The sequence below is a fragment of the Mesoplodon bidens genome, assembly GCF_964165515.1.
Source record: "Mesoplodon bidens genome assembly, chromosome: 7".
In the NCBI taxonomy this organism is placed as follows: Eukaryota; Metazoa; Chordata; class Mammalia; order Artiodactyla; family Ziphiidae; genus Mesoplodon; species Mesoplodon bidens.
The window spans coordinates 31,321,174-31,343,402 of NC_138164.1; positions in this window are offsets into that span (position 1 = coordinate 31,321,174).

Consider the following 22,229-nt stretch of genomic DNA (forward strand, 5'->3'; position numbering starts at 1 on the left):
TATTTCAATTTTAGATTTTTTTTAAAGTAATGTATAATTATACTCTTTTACTAATGGAAACTAACATTTGTGAAGCATTTGTATTTATAAGGTGCTTTCACATCTATATCCTCATTTATACCTCTCAGCAAGATGGCAATTATTTCCATTCATATATGAAGAAACTCAGATATGTAAAGTGACCTACAGTAAGTGCCCAAACTGTAAAGTGTTCACAGGTCTTTTGATTCCAAATCCAAAGTGAATTTCAATATTCCCTTTGGGCTTCAAAGGAAGGGCTTCCATTGAACATTAAATTTAAGATCGGGAATAATAAGGTCTTTCTATGGGTTTAAGGTTTAACCCCTTTCTACTTTTTTTTGTGAAAGAAGGAGTCATTACTATCTGACATGGTATTTAATAGCATAAGATCTAGAGGCAGAATACCTGGGTTTGAAGTCTTATTAGTTATAGGAGGCCAGGAAAATTATTTAACTTCTCTTGTGTTTCAAATTCCTAATCTGTGAAATCAATGCAATAATAGCACTTAGCTCATGGAATTTATGTGAATTATAAAGTGCTCACCACAGTATCTATCATCATACAGTCAATTTTCAAAATGTTATTATCATCATTATTTCTTAAAGATGACTAGCTCTTAATTCTGAATAATATTTATTATCTATATACTATGCCCTGCACATGGCACATTATCTCTGTGTCTCATTTACTTTCCCAAGTATTCAATTCTGCAAGGCAAATGTGATTATTCTCATTTTACAAATAAAGATACTGAAGTTGAGAGTGCATGGCTACGTAGCAAGTCCAAGGCTTCACCCACAGGTATTCTGCCTACGTTCATCTAATCTCAACCCTTGTTCTTTTCATCTCTGTCTGCTGCCTCTTTGATTGGGCAAATGGACTGAATTTCATGTGTGCCTTAGTTTGGTAAACTCTTAGAGATGGTGTGTACAGTGTTCCCAGAGGACAGGATGCTGTTCTCCCCCAGCATGGGATCAGAGAGTCTTTGTGCTCAGCCAACGCACTGACTGAATCAGGACTGCCTGTGCTGCCCAAGTATAGTCCCAGGAGGAAGGTTGCTGTTTACCCCAGGTTCTCTGATCATTTTATGCAACTCCAATAGCCACTGCTTTCAACAATGATTCTCTTACTCTAGATGAAACGAAGATCAGTCTGGGAGATAGATTTATGCTGAGAATACTGAGCTTAATCTTTCCCTCTCACCACCACCTCCATCCAATATAGACAACTCTAAGAAATCTAATGGATTCGAAATAACAATATAGTTAAATTAATTTAGGTACCTTGTCTTTTGTTTACTAATAAAAATCTTCACCATACAATTTACTTGTGAAGAGCTGTGAAGTGGTTAAGAGAAATGTAATTTTCAGAACTGTAGAAATAATGCAAAAATTTTTCAAGGTATGGGAACAGACTGGAAGTAGCAGGAGGTCTCTAAAGTGGGACCTTGGTTTAGGAGGTAGCTGGATTGGTTTAGGAATTAAGATTACAGTGGATATAAATCCTGGTCTCTAAATGCAAGTTTGCAAGATAGGGTCCATTATTTTCTTTCAAATTAAATCTGATTTTCTCACATCATTCATTTGACAAGAAACTCCATTCCAGTCTTAACTGTATCTCCCAAGACAGTACAAGTCAAAGAAGTGCCTGGTCCATGGTGCTTGGATGGAAGAGGAAGGACCTCTAGCCTCTTGTCCATTATGGTCACCATGGTCACCCTCATTTTCAAAACCTATGGTGTCTTAAAGACCAGAGGGTCTTTGCTCTGGACTGTATGTTTGAAACAGGAATATTTCCCAAGGTCAAGAGTGGTAAAGCATACAGTTCAGCATCCCTAGGTAAATTATATGGCTGTCCCTTTTCATGTCTTTCCTCCTCAAGGCACCATCGCTAAGTGGCAGGAATTGTTTCCTCTATTCCAATCCTTACCTATTTTCCAGTTTCTTTTGTCGTCTTAAAATATCTTTCCCTCTCCCTTCTAATAACTCGTATTCCTTTCAAAGTTATTTCCTTCTCCTCAAAAGCAATAATCACAACTTCTTCAATAAATTTTTTGAAAATTTGAAAACAAAGAATATTCAACAGCTAATTTTTCACCATCTAAGGTTAAGTGAAAAGCTGCATGGCACAAAATTGTAGATGTCAGGTGAAAATATTAATTTAATATTTGTGTACAAATTCGTATATAGACAATAAAAAACTAGAAAAAATACTTCAAAATGCAAAGACTGAGAAAACATATGAAAATGCTAACAATAGTTATTTTTATCTTTATGCAGATTTTTTTTTCCATATTTGCTGGAGTCTCTCTGGGCGTATACTAACAGGAAGCTTGAAGGTACAACAGGGGACCAGAAGAAGAAGCATATAACTCTACCTGAGGAGTTATGAAATGACCTAGTTGTGGTCTCCCCAGCATGCTCAGTCAATGGCTAGAAGTATCCCTGGGGAACATGTGACTCAGTTTTAACACTGCAGAATACTCAAAGTTGTGTCAGTTGGAGACTGCCATCCAACAACCGTCTTTGCTGTAGACTCTCCTAGAGATCTAAGCAATGCACCCTCACTGGCTTGCATAGTCTATCCCCTTGCACTGCAATGATCCACGAATCTATACTTGTTCAGGAGAAGCTCCTTTATGGTTCTTGTTGACATCTCCACCTGAGGGGAAATTTAGAAGTGGAAGTTACTAGAATGAACTTCAGAACTATAGCACCCATTGGTTCAGCTGGTGTCAGGGCCACACAGGTACTCAACTCCCCCCTCCTCCACTATCCATTCTAAATTCCTCTTTCAATTTTTACTGTTGCAGGACTTCGAGATATACCAGAAGGTGTGATTCAAACCCTCATTCTTAAATGGTCTGGGCTCTTGGTAATATTATCCTTCTTAAGCCAGGGTTGCTGCATGTGTTACAATTACAAATAACATGGCACTTATAATTGACATGGGTAGTTACAATTGGTGTGGGAGAACCAAGAGATGTCCAGTTGGATTATCTAGGCTCCACGTGTATTATTCCTTACCTCCATTATGTATAAGCAACCCTACTTCCTCCTGTTTATCAGAAGCAATCATTTCTTATACACAAAGAATCCAAAGTGCAATCATATCTTGTATTTCAGTGAGATCTTTGTTGTGTTCCCTGGCAAGAGTATGCTCCCTTCACAGATCGGGATCACTAAACCTGCATAGCCTAGAGCTGTCAGAACAGGAAACACAAATTCCTCCTGTGAGGTTGGGGTCGGGGGCTGGGGGGAAGGGCACAATTTCATTTTATTCTTATGATGGACTAATACTGTGCCAAACTGAATCTTATGACTTAATTTCAGCAAAACTCTACTAATAGTCAGCAGTTCTGGACAGAGAGTCACATAGTACTCTAAGGCCAAGTATTCTGTTTCAGTAGGGCTCAGTGACATCCCGGAAGCTATTACTAGAAAGGTGTATAACTCTTTGCTGCAGCTAGCATGGTTCTGCTCTAGAAGCAGAGCCAGCATTGTGGTTCTCCCACTGGGGCTTACCATTAATTCTACTCTGAATCTTTTTCTACCCCTGAAAACTTAACATCAAAAGGTCTGCTGGATTGCATTTGCAGTTAAGCCTGCAACAGAGCCTTTACCTGTTTTGGCCCCATTCAACACTGCCAGTAGGTATATGGGTCATAGAAGTATTCCCAGGTTTGGAATGTATTGCCTTCACCACTCAAAGAGGCCTAGCGGGTGCTATGCTTACCTATTTATAACAGGAAATGCAGTGATAGGTCTTTTATTTCAGAGGAGATACAGTAGCATGCCCCTGATAATGCCCCTAAATCTTTACTGAAGTAGCTAGTTCCTGAATTTCCACAGGTTAATTTATCACCCTTGAGGGTATGTGTCTCTTACAAAGGTGTCCACCATGCTAACCAGCTCTTGCTCATTTTGCCTAGTCAGTCTGTGGTCATGGGTTTAATAAATCAATATCATATACTGCAGAATGTCCAACTGGCCCAGATTCTTCAGACTATATTATGGCCAAGCATGAGGGAGTTAACATAGCCCCAGGGCAAAACTGAATGAAAATATGAACTGTTTTCAGAAAAAGAAAAACTGCATTTGCTAAATCAAAAGCCACGTACCAAACATCTGAGACCTTCTTAATCTGTTATAGTAATGATTCTGTATTCATCAAGTAAGCTGCAATTTGGGCTACTACTTTTTTGAGCTTGAAGTAGTCTACAGTCATCTTCAATACATCTGGTCTGTTTAGGGGTTGGACCAGTGAATTAAATGGAAATGATAGATACCACCACCCTGCAGCCTTTAGGTCTTTACTGGTGACACTAATCTCGGCCAAATCCTGTGGTAAATTGTTTTTAATTTACTACATTGGCCAGGAGGGCAGGAGGAGCCAGTTTCAGTGACTTCCACTTGCCTTCCCCACTATGACAACTATTACCCCATAGGCCAAGGACCTAATATGCTGGTTACTTAAGTTGCCAAGAATTTTAATCCTTGTTATCAATTTGGGGACTAGGAAATGCTCACCAACCCAATGTAAACCAGACTTTATCCAAGATTCCATTTATCACCTGTCTCCTGTAAGCATGTTTCCAGTACATAGTCATCTAAGTAAATGGCTATAGACAGTGATGTACTGATAAATACTTTAACAATTAGCCCTCTGGGGATGGGTAGTGGGGAGAGGGAGAACAACCTCTTTCATAATGTTTGCTGATTTCCAGAGTGTAAATACTCCCACCATGGCCAGTTTCAGGCTTCCATCAAAGATCTGCAAAGAGATGCACATTTCAACTCTTTGGACCTGGTAAGAGTCAGCTCCAGCACACTACAGGCTGTAGGTCCTTTTAGGGTAGAATTGCCACAGTATTATAGAATCTTAACCCTGACAACCCAGCCATGTCTTTATTCAGTGGATTCCAGATCTGAAAATTGACTCAGGTTCAGGAAGTGAGCCTAGTTCTCAACTTCCTGTTTCTCCATTCCTGCCTTCTTCTTATTGTAGATATTATGTAGCATCCTTGTTTGTTGTCCATCTGTTTTGCCCCTTGGGATACCACGTTCTTTTAAGTACCTCCACAGCTCTGTGGTCAAGCTCCCTTGACATTACCAGTTGTGATGGTAATTGTAGCTGACTGGCTCCTGGTGAATAATCACTGCCAATTGTCCTCTATTATTTTGGGGCTCTATCATCCCTATAGCCATAAAGGAATCCAGCTCTGTGACTGCTTTTCCTATCATTATACCTAGTCTTTAGGGAAAAGTAACCATTGAACTTATTAGTGAAGCTTGTGCCTTTACACCAGCACATCCCTTACAGCCTTGGTGAATGTCGTATCCTCTGGACTGATGCATAATTCTTTGATGAGTCCTCTGGCCTCACAAAATATATCCATATCAGAATGTTCACTCCCTGAGCCTTTCCATTTCTTCCTCTACCACTTGCCAAGACAATTCAGGCATTTCTATTTCACTCCTTGTGGACAATCACTTTAAGTTCTACAAGCCACCTTAGGAGTAAATTTTACCTCTCTCTTAGCATAACTTGTCAAGAAGTTAAATTCTGTGTCCTGAGAAAGTGCTTCCAAGTTAGTGAATTCTTGCTTATTCAATATTATTTATGGACCCCTTAATCAAGCACCCTTAAAATCCAATCCCAGACATAATTCTTTATCTCCTGCTATAAGCATGCTAGCTTATTCTTGCAGGTTCTTTGGGGATATAATCTTCCCTTCCTTATTAGGCTCAGCCCATCTCCACCTGGGTTATGCTGAGATTCAATCCTAAGAATTGGCCTGAAAGCCTGCAAAAGAGATGGGGGTAATGCTGTTGACTTGCAGGGGAGATAAATCTATATTGTATTCCCATATTGGGGAAGTTCTAGCTCTTATTAGGAAGAGGTTGGCTACTTCATCAAGCTTTGGGTTCTAAGCCAAATTTCTTAGGGTGGCAGCCCCCAGATAACCCTATCATGTATTTCAGTGGTCCTAGGTTTTCCCAACCAGGGCCCTGACCTTAACATAACAGATCTCTCCGGACTGAGCATTTAAAATTATCTGGTGCTCTTGTATTAATGTCTAATCTTACTCCTCAGTTGTGCCCACTCTTCCACTACATGAAATAAGGGCCAAGAGCCCTGTGGCTCTCATACATAATCTTTTTAACTACTCTCATTTTTTCAATATACCTCTGTTAAGCATCAATATAACTTATAACCAGCCAACTGCCCTGTTCCTCAAGATATTTTTCCAGCCACACCTTTGAAATTCCTGAATCATCTCACTGTCGAGGTCTTTTCACCAGACTTTTTTACCAGATCAGTATTGGTAAAAGTTTCAGCCATTGGTCTATCACCTTGTGACAGGCTTTTCCATGCCTGACGTCTACATGAGATGGAGTTCCTCTTGACAGCTAGGCAGTGAGCGAGTCAGTCCTCAAGCTCCATCTTACATACAACCTGGTTTCTTAGGCCATTTCTGGTGTCATTGATACAGTTCTCCAGGAAAAAAGATGCCAATGTGGATTCAGGCATGCAAGACATTTATTGGGGGTAAAATTTCTGTGAAAAATAAAGGAGAGAAGAAGGTAGCAGAAGGAGTAGGCATTGAAAGAAATGATAAACTCATACTGGAGTAGGCATTGTGAGGACCCCTGCCCTGATGGTAGAGGAAGTTCTTCAGTTAAATCTCAGTTCTGCTTTCTTGGAAAAACTTCCTTATCCATTTGTTTTCCATGGACATTGACTTGATTCTCTGACAGGAATAGGGTTTTTGACTATTACCTCCTATGTCATATCCATAATGACTATTAGGGACTATGCCTTCCCTGAGGGATAGATGGGCAAGTTTGGAAGCCCAAAGTTTATGACTTGAATAGTCACAAAGTTTATTAGACTAGGCTCATGGTTTCTTTGGCAAAATAATCTCCTCAAAAATTTAGAAATCTCCAGATATATTTGTTTCCTATCAACTTCATGTGCCGACAGCTCTACCCATAAGTTCTTTTCTAAACATAGCACATAGGCTAACATTGTTTCCTTGCTCTCTTTCTCCCATGCCTCCATTTTACCTTAATTTGCATCCATTGAGACCATTTGAGTATAGGCTTGACTGAGAAGTCCATACCTCAATCTGCTCTTTTGCAGCAGGGCTAGGTCCCTTTGCTTGAAAAATGTTCATGAGAGATGTTTGAGCGACAAAAGTCCTCTCTCTTGACATATGAGGTAAAAAAGTTTTTCTAAACCTGCAATGTCCCAAAAGAAATTTCGCTTCCTTTTAATCTCTGCTGGCAAACCTATCGATTCTTGACTAAGTTCAGTTTTTTCCCTGCTATACCTTGTTAAAAGCATCATGGAGCAGACAACACAGGAAATTTTGACTCTTTACAAACACTTCCCTTAAAGTTTTAGGCCTAGTAAGCATTCATCTTGCCTTCAAATTTATCACAGGCAATTGACTTACCAAACACTTTACCACAACATCCAAGGATGGCAGATTTCAAGCTTAACTGCTAAAACAATGCCACATAACTTGGATTTCTCTTATGGTCAGAATATGGCTTGAAGTTACAAATTCTAGATAATAGAAAGGGTGATCTAACAAAAGAATCAAAAAATTCAGTGGCTTAAGAACTATACAAGTTTATATCTTTCTCATGAAATATTCTAGAGAGGGTGTTTCACAGGATTAGCAATTGATAGTAGCTCTACCATCTTCAACATTGTGGCTCTGATCATCATATTTTCAAGCCTACAGAGCATGGAGGCACACATATAGAAGTCTAAAAGAGGCATAAATTACTTCTGCTCACATAATATTTGTGGGAATTTATTCACATGAGATAATTCCAAGGGGCTTGAGGAATGTATTGCTACAATTCTAGCTATAATTCTATCAGTATGAAAGAAGATAAGAATGTATTCCTATTGACAGCTTACTCTAAGCTTTCTGAACAGTGTCAGGTATTTCATATTCTTTTCTCAAATTCAACATGTCCAGAACATAACTCATTATTTTCCCTCATATTCAACTCTTTATCCTGCTTTTTCTACATCTGTTAATGGCATCACCATTCATCTAGTTATCCCTTTTCAACATATTGGAGTGATGGTTGGCTCTTTCCTCTCTTTCATTACCCATATCCAACTGGATGCCAATAAATTACTTGTTCTTCTTGGTTGGTGCCCTTCATGTCATTCTCTTTTTTCTGTCTCCACCTCATCAATTTAGGCTAGTCCTCATTACTACTTACCTCAATTGTTGTGATGACTTTATGAGTTTTCTGCACAGCTCCAAATGTTTCCCAGTTTTCCATATAAACTGATGAAGTAGTCTTTCCAAAGCATATCTCTGAACTATTGCTTTTATGTTCAGTGGTTCCTCAGGGCCTATATGAAATTATATACAAATTAACCTGCTATCCAATCTGTATAATCTTGTATTCTATGTCTTTGGCTTGTAATCCAAAAAGGATTAGCTGCCAATGCCCAAATAAATGCATGTGTTTTTCTACTTCCAAGCTTCTGCTAATCTTATTCTGCACTTTGAAATTCACTTTTTCTCCTATTTTTAGAGAAAGCATAGGCTCTGGCGACCTGATTTCTAATCTTAGCCCCATCACTATCTTGTTGACTTTGATAGGTCATGTAATATCTCTGAGCCTCTGTTTCATCGGTTCTAAAATGAGAATAAAAAACCCACTTCACAGGGTTGTTTTTAGGAATAAATACAATTAACTTCAATAAAGTACCTATAGATAAGTATTCCATTAAAGTCAATTTGCTTTCTCTCTATTGAAATTTTGCCTATTTCTATTATTACTTGCTCGATTAAGTCTATCGTATTAGTTACACTATTGCTAGTCTTGTCACAGATAAATTCCCAAATATCACTGTGCTTGTGTAGTTGGGTTTGCTCTCTTAAACCTCTGCTATTACCACAAAATATGCCTGTCCTGTGTACTCCACTGGTCTAAGGTGAATAAGAGATATACGGAATAGATCTCAACACAATGTGTAGCTTAAAAGAAGTACAACTAAGACCTTAGTATAGCCAAATCCTAGTCAACTCATAAATGTGGGTAGGAGAATAAATGATTTGTTGTCTTAGGCCACTGAGTTTGGAGTGGATTGCTATGAAGCATTACTATAACAAAACTGATAGATACATGTTGTAATACTAAACATAGTACACTCAACATACACTCAATAAATTGTACAAAGTTGATTTAAGTAAAAAACAACTGTAATCACAATACTGATAATTATGTTCCCTTAAAGGAAAAAATTTATTAGAAAAAAATAATTTTATAAGACCCTCAGCTTTTTCATTGTCAGAAACAGGTGATTCCAAAACCAGCACCTTGGAGGAGGGTGGGACAAGATGGTGGAGTAGGGAGATCCTGGGTTTGTCTCTTCCCATGAACACAAACCATAATTACTACTTCATATACAGAAACTATCTCTGAGAATAACATGAATACTAACAGAAAAGTTTTTCCACAACTAAAGATAAAAAGGAAAAGCCACACGGAGATGGTCAGGAGGGGCAGAGACATGGTCTGGCTGAGACTCATACTTGCAGTGCTGTAGTCCATCAGTGGGAGGGATATCACAGCCTTGGAGGTTCTCCCTGAAGACCAAAGGTTCTGAATCCCGTATTGGGCTCCTCAGCTCAGGGGACTTGCATTGGGAAGATGAGTTCCATAGTATCTGGCTTTGAAAACCAGAGGGTCTTATCTCCAGGTGAGTCAGAGGAATATAGGAAACAAAGACTCTGCTCTTAAAACATGCATGCAAAACCTGACTTGCTCCTAGTCCCAGCACAGAGGCAGCAGTCTGAAAACTGACATGATGGAGACTCACTGACTAAGTCTAATTGCATGTGCCCAAGGAGCATGGGTCTGTTGAAACTTTCTCTGGGAATGGAGCACCTGGTGGGCACCAGTGTGTGTGTGTGTGTGGCTCATCCTCTACGTAGATGGCCTGGTACTGAGAGGAACCATTTCTGAATCTCCCCAACTAACCTGTTAGTAGCACTCACCTCACCCCAGGCTCACCTGTGGACCCAACAGAATCGGCACCCCTCCAAAGTGCCCCCCATTCTGCCAGACCCAGGTGCTATCCTCAGTTGGAAGTGGAGCACCTCCAAAGTGACCCCTTGCCCTGACAGACCTGATGTGCACCCTGGGCTGACAACAAAACTCCTCCAAAGTGGACCCACACGCTGCCAGTCCTTGCAGGCGCTCTTAGCTGGCAATGGAGCCTCTCCAAAGTGGCCGTACACCACTCCAATTCTGGCTGTCACTAAAGCCTCTTCAAAGTGGCCCAGTGCCTTTCTAGTCCCACAGGAGCTCCTCCAAAGTGAATACTGCCCCTAGGGCTGGCACTGAACACTAGAGTAAATACAACAGTTGCAACCAAGCCTTACAGCCAGGTGGGCCAGGAGCCAGCTCTTGCACACTAGTGCAACCACAGCAAGCGTGACCCAGACAACAGCAGAACACATGCAGTAGAACACAGGGGACACATCTGGAGCACCTAGCTCTGGTGACCAGAGGGGAATGTGCTACTGAGCCACACAGGACACCTTCTACACAAAGCCACTCCTTAAAGACAGGGAGATGTAGCTAATTTACCTAATACATAGAAACAAGCACAGAGTTAGGAAAAACTGGGAGACAAAGGGATGTATTTCAAACAAAAGAATAAGACGAAAACTCAGAAAAATAACTAAACAAAACAGAAATAAGCAATCTTCCAAATAAGAAGTTCAAAGTAATATCATTAAGATACTCATGGAACTCAGAAAAATGGAGGAAAACAGTGAGAACTTCAACAAATAAAAAATATTTAAAAAGTAATCAGAGCTGAAGAATACAATAACAGAAATAAAAAATAAACTAGAGGGAACCAGCAGCAGATTATATGATGCAGGAGAAAAAATAAGCAACCTGGAAAACAGGCTAGTAGAATTCACCCAACCAGAACAGCAAAAAGAAAACAATTATCAAAAAACTGAGGATGGGGTTTCCCTGGTGGCTCAGTGGTTGAGAATCTGCCTGCTAATGCAGGGGACACAGGTTCGAGCCCTGATCTGGGAGGATCCCACATGCCGCAGAGCAACTAGGCCCGTGATTCACAACTACTGAGCCTGCACATCTGGAGCCTGTGCTCCGCAACAAGAGAGGCCGTGGTAGTGAGAGGCGCATGCACCGTGATGAAGAGTGACCCCCGCTTGCCACAACTAGAGAAAGCCCTCACACAGAAACGAAGACCCAACACAGCAAAAATAAATTAATTAATTAACTAAAAAAAAAAAACTGAGGATGGTCTAAGGAACATTATAATAATATCAAGCATACTAAAATTCACATTATAGGGCTCCCATGAGAAGAAGAGAGAAAGAAAGGGACAGAAAACCTATTTGGACAAATAATGGCTAAAAATTTTAGGGAACTTCACTTTTCCTAATCTGGGGAAGGAAATAGAACCCCATGTCCAGGAAGCACAGAGTCCTAAGTAAGATGAAATCAAAGAGATCCAATTGAAGACACATTATAATTAAAATGTCAGAAGTTAAAGGGAGAGTCTTCAAAGCAACAAGAGAAAAACAATTTGTTACAAACAAGGGAGCCTCATAAGACTATCAGCTGACTTTCCTGCAAAAACTTTACATGTCAGAGAGAATGGCATGACATATGCCAAGTACTTAATGGAAAAAAAAAAAAAAACTTACAGCCAAAATACTCTATCTGACAAGGTTATTAGGAATTGAAGGAGAAATAAAGAGTTTCCTAGACAAGCAAATATTAAAGGATTTCACAGCCACTAAAATGAACTCACAAAAAAATGTCAAAGGGAACTTTTTTAAACAGAAAAATAAAAGACTGTACTAGAAATATAAAAATTATGAAAGCAAAAATATCATTGGTAAAGGCAAAAATAGAGTAAAGGTAGTGGATCAACCACCTATATATACTATGAAGGCTAAAAGACAAAGCTAGTAAAATCTTATATATCAACAATGATTAGTTAAGGAATACACAAAATAATGGCTTTACAATGTTGTGTTAGTTTCTCATATAAAAAGGTGTTAAAGATGACATCAAAAACATAAAATGTTGGGAGTAAGGAGTAAAAATGTAGTGCTTTTAGAACATGCTCAAACTTAAGCAACCATCAACTTAAAATTGATTGCTATATACATAGGTTGTTATATAGGAACCTCATGGTAACCACAAACCAAAAACAAATAATAATTATACAAAAAATAAGGATAAAGGAATGTAAATATAATGCTAAAGAAAGTCATCAAATCACAAGGGAAGAGAGCAAGAGAAAAAAAAGTAACAAATAAGAACAACAAAAATAACAAGAAAACAATTAACAAAATGGTAATAAGTACAAACATCAATAATTACTTTAAATGTAAATGGACTAAATGCTCAATCAAAAGATATATGGTGACAATGTATATATTAAAAAGACACATATATATATGCTGTTTACAGGAGAATTACTTCAGAGACAAAGACACACACAGACTGAAATTGAGGGATGAAAAAATGGTATTCTATGCAAATGGAAACAAAAAGAAATCCAGGGTAGCAATACGTATATCAGAAAAATGGACTTTAAAACAAAGACTGAAGCAAGAGACAAAGAAGGACGTAACATAACGATATAGGAATCAATCCAAGAACATATAACATTTGTAAGTATGTATGCACCCAACACCTAAATACATAAGCAAATATTAATAAACATAAAGGGAGATGTTGCCAGTAATACAATAGTAGAGGACTTCAACACCCCAATTGCATCAATGGTTAGATCATTTAGGCAGAAAATCAATAAGGAAACATTGGCATTAAATGACACCTTAGACGAGATGGCCTTAATAGATATATACAGAACATTCACTCAGAAACAGCAGAATACACATTCTTGTCAAATGCACAGGGAACATTCTCCAGGATAGATCACACATTAGGCAACAGAAGCATCTCAATAAATTTAAGAAAATTGAAATCATATCAAGCACCTTTTCTGACCACAAATGTATGAGTCTAGAAATCAACTCCAAGAAAAAAGCTGGAAAAAAATATGTAGAGTCTAAACAACATGTTACTAAACAACCAATGGCTCATTGAAGAAATCAAAGAGGACTAGAAATGCCTGGAGACAAAAATGGAAACACAACATTCCAAAAATCAATGGGTCAGAGCAAAGGCAATTCTAAGAGGGAAGTTTATAGCAAAACAAGCCTACCTCAGGAAATAAGAAAAATCTCAATTATGCAGCCTAATCTTATACTTAAAAAAAAAACTAGAGAAAGAACAAACAAGGCCCAAAGTTAGTAGAAGGCAGAAAATAATCAATCAGATTGCACATAAATGAAATAGAGTTTAAAAAATTAGAAAAGATCAATGAACCTAAGAGTTGGTTCTTTGAAAAGATAAACAAAATTGATAAACTTTTAGCAAGACTCATTTAAGAAATAAAGAGAGAAGGCCCAATTAAATAAAATCAGAAATGAATGAGAAGTTACAACCAACACTATGAAATACAAAATATTGTAAGAGGTGACTATAAAAAATTATATGCCAACAAATTGGACAACCTAGAAGAAATGGATAGATCCCCAGAAACATATAATCTTCCAAGACTGAATCAGGAAGAAATAGAAAATATGAACAAACCATTGCTACTACTGAAATTAAATCAGTAATCAAAAAACACCCAACAAACAAAATTTCAGGACCAGATGGTTTCACAAGTGAATCCTACAAAACATTTAAATAAGACTTACTACTTATCCTTCTCAAAGTTGCCCAAAAGTATTAAAGAGAAAGGAATGCTTCAGAACTCATTCTACAAGACCAACATCACCCTGATGCCAAAACTAGGCAAAAACACCACACACACACACACACACACACACAAAATTACAGGCTAATATCACTGATGGATATAGATGCAAAATCCTCTACAAAATGAATTCAACAATACATTATAAGGGTCATACACCATGATCAAGTAGGATTATTGCAGGGATACAAGGATGGTTTAATATCCAAAATCAATTAACACGACACCCCACATTAACAAACTGAAGTATGAAAACCATATGATCATCTCAATAGATACAGAAAAAGATTTTTACAAAATTCAACATGCATTTACGATAAAACCTCTCTACAAAGTGGGTAGAGTGGGAACATATCTCAACATAATAAAGGCCACAAACCCACAGGCAACATCACACTTAATGGTGTTAAGCTGAAAGAGCCCTAAGATCAGGAACCAGACAAGGATGCCCACTTTCACTACTTTTATTCAACATAGCATTGGAATTCCTATTCACAGGAATGAGACAAGGAAAAGCAATAAAATGTATCCAAATTGGAATGGAAAAAGAAAAACTGTCACTGTCTGCACATAACGTGATACTATACATAGAAAATCCTAAAGGTGCCATCAAAAACCTATTAGAACTCATCAATGAATTCAGTAAAGTTGCAGGATACAATATTAATATATAAATTTGTTGAATTTCTATACATTAACAACAAACTATCAGAGATGGAAATTAAGAAAATAATCCCATTTACAACTGCATCAAAAAGAATAAAATACCTAGGAATAAATCCTAGGTAAAAGAGGGTAAAAGACCTGTACTTGGAAAACTATATGACAATGATGAAAGAAATTGAAGAAGATACAAACAGTTGGAAAAATATACCTTGTTCATTATTGGAAGAGCCAATATTGTTAAAATGACCATACTACCCAAGGAGACCTACAGATTCAATGCAATCCATATCAAAATACCAATGGCATTTTTCACAGAACTAAAATTCTATGGAGTTCTAAAATTTGTATGGAGCAACAAAAGACTCTGATAGCCAGAGCAATCTTGAGAATAAAGAACAAAGTTGGAGGTGTCATGTTCTTTGTACTCAAACTATCTACAAAGCTATATTTATCAAAACAGTATAGTAATGGCATAAAAACAGACACATTGATCGATGGAAGAGAATAGAGAACCCAGAAGTGAAACCACACTTATATGGGTAAGTAATCTATGGCAGACGAGGCAAGAATATACAGTAGGGAAAAGACAGCCTCTTCAATAAATGATGTTGGGAAAACTAGACAGCTACTTGTATAAGAATCAAACTGGACCATTTTCTTACAACATATATAAAAATATATTCAAAATGGATTAAAGATTACATGTAAGACTGGAAACCATAAAACTGGTAGAAGAAAACAGGCAGTATGCTCTTTAACATCAGTCTTAGCAATTTTGGGAGGTCTATCACCTTTTGCAAGGGACACAAAAGAAAAAAATAAGCAAATGGGACTACATGAAACTAAAAACTTTGCTTTTAGTGAGAGCAAGGGAACTGCCAACACAATGAAAGGCAACCTACTGAATGGGAGAAAATATTTGCAAATCATATATACTCTAGGACTTCCCTGACAGTCCAGTGGTTAAGACTCTGCAGTTCTAATGCAGGGGGCGCAGGTTCAATCCCTGGTCAGGGAACTAAGATCCCACATGCCACGTGGCATGGCTAAAAACTTTTTTAAAAAGTCATATATTCTATAAGGGGTTAATATTAAAATTATATAAAGAAATGACACAATTCAATATCAAAACAACAAACAATTCCAATTAAAAAATGGGCAATTTTCCAAAGAAGGCATACAGGTAGCCAACAGAGACATGAAAAGATGCTCAACATCACTAATCCTCAAAAAATGCAAATCAAACGCACAATGATATACCACCTCACTCCTGTCAGAATGGCTTTCACTTAAAAGACAACAAATAAGTGTTGGGGAGGATGTGGAAAAAAAGGAACCACTGTGCACTGTTGGTGGGAATGTAAATTGGTGTGGTCACTATGGGAAATATTGCTCAGCCATTAAAAAATGAAATCATGTCATTTGTGACAACATGGATGAACCTAGAGCGTATTATGCTAATACCCTGACAAATAAGTCAGACAGAGAATTACAGATACCCTTATGAGTGGAATCTAAAAAACAAAAGAACCAGCAAACAAAACAAAATAGAAACAGACTTACACATACAGAGAGCAAGCTGGTGGTTGCCATAGGGAAGAGGAGTGGACAGTTAGGGAAAATAGGTGAAGAGGATTAAGAGATACAAAGTTCTAGTTATAAAATAAGCCACAAGGATGTAATATACAGCATTATACACAGGAATATAGTCAATAATACTGTAATAATTTCATTTGGTGACAGATAGCTACTGCTCTTGTCCTGGTGATCATTTTGTAATGTATTTGATGGATCACTATGTTGTGCACCTGAAACTAACATAACATTATACACCAACTACAATTTAATTAAAAAAAATCACCTCAATGCAGTTGTTCAATGTCAATGTCAGTCATCCTGAAAATGGCAATAACTAGTGAATGGTATTACAGAGTACAGGGGTATATGTAGTATACTTCTCCTTTAAAATGACTCATGTGGAATAAAGTGAGGATTCAATTTTAACTGCACTTTGAAGTTTTATGAAATCCTCATAACAAAATATGTTATTGTTTATTTACCACCTTGTATACCATATACCAGATGCAACGAAAGGTACTTGTAACACACTATCATATTTTAATTCAAATTATAAATTAGCCCCACGAAATATGTATTATTTTCTCCACAGAGTTTAAATTACCCTCCCTAGGTCACACACTTGCTATGCAGGTCAGAGCTGGGATGCAAACACAGATAAGCCTGACTTCAAAAACATCCTTTTCCACTGTGCCACACACTGAGAAAAATTTGAATTTACTTAGACTTAGGCAAAAGGGTGGCAAAACTAACTTCACTTATAACTTTTTAAAAGTAAATTGTATTAATTATTCATATTTAACTTTGGTTAACTTCAATTGAATACGTACAGCACATCTGTTTAACTAGAGGTCACTTTTTCAGCAATCTCTGGATTCTTACAAATTCATTCATCTATTCATTTATTAAATAGAAGGTCATTGATCTTAAGCATGTTCCACATGCTGTTTTGGAAACTTGGGAGATAACAAAGAGCCCACAGTCCCTACTTGCAGGGTATTTACAGTCTAACTGGGAGACAGATATGCAAACAAATAACTCAAACTCGATAGTAATTAGAAAAATGCTATTTAAACAATATTTACACCCATCGGATGGGCAAAAATTAAAATTCTGTATAATGCTGAGTGTTGGCAGGGATATGAAAATTCTGAATGTGGGAATCATGATACAGTACTACTCAGCATTGTCTAATGATGTTTTTTGTTTTAGATATGTTAAATTCAAAATGTCTGTGTGAAACCCAAGTGAGGGTATCAGATTGGAAGTTGTTTATTAACAAGTTTAGAGTTAGAAGAGTGATCTCCAAAAAAAGTATAACTCTATGAGTTTTCCATGGCTAAAGCCATGGAAGCCAAAACAAAAACAAACTAACAACTAAATTAAAATGCCTCTGAGCAGAGGAGATTCAGCATCACTAAATGTCATGCCTGTAGTGAAGACTGGGTGAGACTTTTTTATCATGAGTTTTTACTATGCCAACCAAAAGAAGGGAATGTGGTTGAATGAGGCAAAGTGTTGGATGGGAATCTGCTAATGAGAGACAGAACTTTGAGTCAGCTGACCCAGGTCCATAGGCAGTCCTTAGACTGTGCAGTTTTTCTTTTCTTTGGATTATGAACTCCTCTGAAAATTTCATGAAAGTATAAATCCTTCCCCAGAGCAAAGCAGAAACACATTTCAGCATGTCATTTCAGAGAGTTATGTATCCTCTGATTGATCCCAGGTTAAAAGTACCTGGAAAGATTAATTATTATTATGACTGTTTTCCCTTTCCATTTTTTTTCCTTTTCACCTAATCAGGTTTTCCCATAATCTATCAACTAGTGTCAATGGCATTCACTGAAGATGGTAGGAAAGGTGATCTTGGCATTAAGGCTAATTCCATTGTGACATAAGCTCACCACTATCCTAGACTGTCTCATTAGGTTTGGAGTTAAAAGGATCCAACTGATATTGTTCTTGTTCCTGGAAATTGATATAAAAGAAACCTAAACCCCCTTTTTTCATGTTCTTGTCTTTGTGCCTATACGATATGTTAAGCTGCTATTTGTAAAGCTAAGATATCTTCTGGACTCCATTGCAGAGGCCAAGTGGCATATTAAGAGTGACAAAGAAACTGAACTTGTGTCTCCTGGATAAGGAAATTAAATGCCTAGTGATTTAATCTCATGACTGGGTGACTGCCCTTCCAAGTAATGAGACAAGAACCACAACAAACAACAACAGAAACCAAAGCCTTGGTAATGAATGGTGAAAACTCTAGATAGAAATCCTTCTCTCCTTCATAAAATTACATAAATTAATAATAAGAAAGAATGTTTAATCAAATGAACTTGTCGGCCTTTTACTATTATTTACACTATGTTATTTTCCAGTTCGGTTTTAAGTCTAGAATAATGGCTTTTCCAGTTTTTTCCCTTGGAGTTCAGGGCATTTACTTCTGACATTATCTTTTTTAATATCTAGCACATATTATATTTTCATCCATCTATGAAAAAAGTGGCAAAATAGAGAGGAAATAACACTAGATGGAAATCAAAATATCTGGAATCAAATCCTACACCAGACAACAGCTTTGTATCTTGGAGCAAGTCCCTATATCTCTCTGATTTTCTGATTGGTAAACTAAGGCAATACTCTTCCTGCATATGTGATAAGGTTGTTGCAAGGATCAAATGGGGTATTCAAAGCATTTTTGTCAAGTTTGGCTCAAATTCTAAATGAAGAAACTACTGCTCAGACAAGTTGTTTTGAGTAAATAAATAGATTTGTTACAGAGCTAAGACCCACAACTTTGACTCAAAATTTGCTATGGAGGATTATCTGAGCCTCTTTGGTGATGAGCACTTAGATAAACTGCTTAAAGGGTGTGTGTGCAAAGGTGGAATGTGAGATACTGCCTACATACCCAAGAGACCAGTTGGATTAAGTTTAGATGGTTGTTGAACCACTTTATAAAAAGGGAGGACCCTAATAATTACATGGCTTTTTGTTTTGCAAAGCATTGTTTACAAATTTGAGGCCAGTGCTTGGTTGTTTGACAATAGCAGAGATATAAAAGGCAGGAATCTAAAAAATAAATAAATAAAACAAAAAATGGTAATGAAGAACCTAGGGGCAAGAGGGAAATAAAGACGCAGACCTACTAGAGAATGGACTTGAGGACACGGGAATGGGGAAGGGTAAGCTGGGACAAAATGAGAGAGTGGTAGTGTATATATGACATATAAACAGTACCAAATGTAAAGTAGATAGCTAGTGGGAAGCAGTTGCATAGCACAGGGAGATCAGCTCAGTGCTTTGTGACTAGCTAGAAGGTTGGGATAGGGAGGGTGGGAGGGTGGGAGATGCAAGAGGGAAGAGATATGAGGGTATATGTATATGTATAACTGATTCACTTTGCTATAAAGCAGAAAGTAACACACTATTGTAAAGCAATTATACTCCAATATAAACGTTAAAAAAATAAAAAATAAATTCTTTTCCAAACAAAACAAACAAACAAAAAAACGCAGGGAGAAGGAGAGAGAGAAACCCTAATGTTTGGTCATTAAATAAGGTACTTGGATGAAAACAAAAATTTTAAATGGGGAATTGTATTAAATTGTTTGCTCTGCTCTGTGGTGTGAGATGTAAACTTTTTTATCAGTCCCACGTGAAATCTTTATTACAATCTCTCTAGCTCAGTGTTTCATGGAGGAGGTTTGCACTGCGGGGACATGCTACAAAGCCCTGAGTTCTACATCAAGGCTGGGGCAGAACCAAACCAGAGGCTGCCCCCTGAAGGGTAGCCAAATAAGAGTTACAAGGGGATTAACATAGATAAAAAGATGAACACAGAGGTCCATAAATATGACAAATTATTTTATTGTTGTGACCAGCCAGCTCCTGAGTCTGACAGAGAACTAACAATTTAGCATCCCAGAGAAGGGAGTGGCTGTGTTATAATCTGTGGTCTTTCAACTCCTCACCATAGTTACAATGACTGTTTAGCTCTTTAAAGTTACATGGGGCAAAAAAAGATGCATTCAATGTGTTCCGTTTCCATCATTAAACTTTATTTTTCCTCCATATCCTCTTTCTACCAAAATATATCTCAGCCATACCTTAGAATTAACCTCCTAGAAACCTTTCCCTCTCCTCACTATAATTAGTTATTCCAACACACCACAGAAGTAAGCATCTTTCTTTGATAAGAAAAAGCAGCATGAATCTACGGGGTCAGTTTAAAATAAACAACTACATAGGCATGTGAAAGACTCATATATCAAAGCCTTTGAAATATTGTGAATTTTATTTGAAAATAAATTTGAATCGATTTTTGATTATTCACTGCTTTATTCACAGTATATCCAGCTTTATCGCCATAAATTCAGAGTTGATGCTTGCTTTTACCTCAGTATGCCTAATAAAAATCTTTAGCTAGATGTATTAACTGGTTCATGAAGCATCTTGCGCATAGGTTAAAAAGCATAGTTATTGAAATAATGTAACATTTCATTTTTACTATGCCTACAAACCAGAAATGCAAGTTGGTGAACTTTTCGATTTTTATAGAGACTGAGGCACCACTGGATTTAGAGGATAAGAGCTGGGAGAGACTAAACACACTGCAGTGTGAGGGACGGTATGCACAATGAGGAATTGTCACCTCCTAATGCCAAGATAACCTCCTTGAGAGACATTCCTATATTTTACTGAGATGGCAGAGGCTCACAGATACATTAAAAGATAATTCCGACTTCTTGATCTTTGACACATCTATATGAAGAATTCCAAAGATTAAACTACTGTGGTTGTTATGCAACATTTATTCACTCTACAGGTGATAAGTAGGGAGTGAGGTAGGACAGTATCAAATCTATTGCAGTCAGTCATACCATCATGAGCTTATGATGCTGGTTCACTTACCAGGGCAACCAAATATGCCAAGACCTATACCTACTATTACTACCAAATGAATCAGAAACTGGGGCTTATTAACCGGTTGTTTTTAAAAAGTTGATTGAGTTTCTACTTTCTATTATTAAACCATTCAATAACAGGTAAAATAAAACAATCATTTTATGTTAAAGACACTTAAAGACAACACTGTAGATCTCTTGACTGTTAATGAAAGAAAACTAAATGCAAGTAGATTTTGACAAAGATTCTTTGGTGCTATCCAGGGTCAGCAGGAGAGAGTTCTTTGATAATTATCAATGACCAGTATATAGAATATAAGAGGGGCACTCACACTGCATATTTGCCATTTCAGATATTTAAAAGGTTCTTACATTTCTTACAGTATGCATTATAATTGTAACTATAGTGAATCAATAAATGTGAGAGCTATATTACTATCAGATATTATTGTATACTATTGGATAATAGGTGATGAATCAATTATTAAAGCAATTTTAATTACTCATTTAAATATATGTCTTGATAGTGAAAATATATAGGATTAACTATTATCCAAAGAGAGAGATTTATATTCTGGATCAATTGAATTGTTGTGGTTCAGGGAGCACAACGCCCCAGAAACAAAGAGTATTATTCTTAATCTATGATGCATGACTTCTCTTTAGGAAAAAAATTCTTTGTCCACAATATATATTTTCATTGATTCTTATCTTCCCACTATTGTTGCTGAGGATTTAAAAGTAATCACTTTAATATCTTTAAAGCCTGGTCAAAAAATGCAGGATGAGTTGAAGATTTTTCGTTCACTAAATTATTTCTAAATTTGTAAGGGATCTGGAAATCTGATATTTCTGATTTTACCAGAAATATTTATAAGACTCTTCAAAGCCTTAAGTTACACTAACTTGTCTTAAAGTTTAAGTAAATGCCTAATTAGATTCAAGATCTTGATATTAAATACCACAAAGTTTCTCAGTGGACTTCTCTGATACCCAGTGAATTTATTAGTTCTACTGATGCTATAATAGAAAGTGAGGTTATACATCCAAATGCTAACAAACAATGCATATGGGCAGTTAAACTATGAAAATATGGAATCGGTTAGCAGTTCTACTGTGAGATCTAGAAATAGATTAGATAGCTGGAATTAAAAGATGAATATTCTAAAATTAAATTAAATAGTT